Source organism: Hibiscus syriacus, unplaced genomic scaffold (assembly GCF_006381635.1).
Source record: "Hibiscus syriacus cultivar Baekdansim isolate YM2019G1 unplaced genomic scaffold, ASM638163v2 tig00000991_pilon, whole genome shotgun sequence".
Classification (NCBI taxonomy): Eukaryota; Viridiplantae; Streptophyta; class Magnoliopsida; order Malvales; family Malvaceae; genus Hibiscus; species Hibiscus syriacus.
In genome coordinates, this window is record NW_024061840.1 from 1,623,683 (window position 1) to 1,625,810 (window position 2,128).

The window sequence follows — 2,128 nt, forward strand, 5'->3', positions numbered from 1 at the left end:
CGTTAAGCATTTACTTAGTGAGACATAATTCTGCTAGGGTATTACAATTATACTTCAGTATCTTACGAATACTAAATAAAGAATTTAATTGCAACATTCATAGGGACTAGTTAAGCCCTTCTCAATCAGAACATATTTCTTTCATACCATCATGGAATTTATTCTTAGTTTGTTCATTATACCTATCCTTATGTATATTTCCCCTTTATTCTTTATCTGCCCAGTGTACATTTAGGGTGAAAGTACTATACATGTATTTCAGCAAAATGCCAATGGATCATGTATCTTTTATACTCATTATGTCGGCACCTTAAATACTATTATTACAACGCTTTGTATTTTCATTTGAGCATCCTTTCATGCCCATTTCGTTAGTTCACTCTTTCCTTTATTACCTCTATTTTATCACTTATATGTCATTCATATTACATTTCAATTTCTTTATTCTTCTACCCCAAAGTATTTAGCTTTTCATTTAACTTGAATATTCAGCATTATTCTGTCAAATGCAAAACTAATATGTTATTCTTTTATTCAACAGTGTTTAACTTTTCATCTTTTACTCAACGGTATCTAATTGTTCATCTAACTGGAATAATTGGTACATTTCTACCAATTGCACAATTAGGCCATTATTCTTTTACTCAACGGCACTTAATCATTCATCTAACTGGCATAAATGACACCTTTCTACCAATTGCACAGTTAGACTATTATTCTTTTACTCAACGATATTTAACCATTCATCTAACTGTCATAAATGACACATTTCTGTCAATTGCACAGTTAGGCTATTATTCTTTTACTCAACGGTACTTAATCGTTCATCAAACTGGCATAATTTGTACCTTTCTACCAATTGCACAATTAGGTCTCAAAGGCACTTAGCCTTTCATCTAACTGGCATAAATGACACCTTTCTGTCATATGCACAGTTAGGCCTCAAAGGCACTTAGCCTTTCATCTAATTGGCATAAATGACACTTTTCTGTCATATGCACAGTTAGTCCTCAAATCTTTTAACTTTAGAAGAATTTCTACTTTAATAATTATTTATAAAAATCATTGCACTCTCTCAACTCATTATAAACGCTATAGTTTACAATGGTAGTGCAAATATGTCATTTCTTAACCCTTATTATAATTTATGTGAGTTGCATAACCAATGCCAATACGTAACTTCACTTACTTATAATGAACTTCTTATATTCGTATATGTATATTTCCCATACAAAAATTCTTACACCTTATATGAATTTCTTATCATTTTAGCACACTAAGTGCCCTATACGAAAATTCATACACTTAGTATAAATTTCTCATCACTTTAGCACACCAAGTGCCCTATAAGGAAATTCACACACAGTATAAATTTCTCAACATTTTAGCACAGAAGTGCCCTATACTGAAATTCATACTCTTAGTATGAATTTCTTATCATTTTAGCACACTTAGTGCCATTTGGTAGTCACCATATATACATCAATATTTCCTAACACTATGACTATTATAACATACACGTACATAATTAAATGTACTCACCTGACTATCCTTGCTATGTATCCAAAAGGTAAGACTGATTATTATGTTACTTTGCCTTATCCCTTAGCCTTGCTTGATTCGGGAGTTTGGTTCTGATCTACTCAAGCATCCATACCCAATGTTAGAATATTTTCTAACCATTATACTTACACAATACTCAAAAGAACATATCATTAACTTTCTATACCAATATCAGCCTATTTTAACATTTCTGGCTCCATAGTATCGATATTATTACCCTAGTACCGATACTTCTATACTATGCTACTGATACCCCCTTCGGGTATCGATACCAAAAATAGGTTCGATGTTCCCTAGTATCGATACCCTTACCATGGTATCGATACTATCCTACTATGGTACTGATACCCCATACCGATATCGATACCAAAATTGGATTCGATGTTTCTGGGTATCGATACCGGGTATCGATACTGATTAAATCAGTATCGATACTACTCATCTAATTTACCTCATTTTAGCATATAGTATCGGTACTGTTCTTAGCAGTACCGATACCCTTGCCCAGCATTTCCAGTTTTTAACTCGATTTTCATCCCAATATAGTCAATTCTCATTATATTTA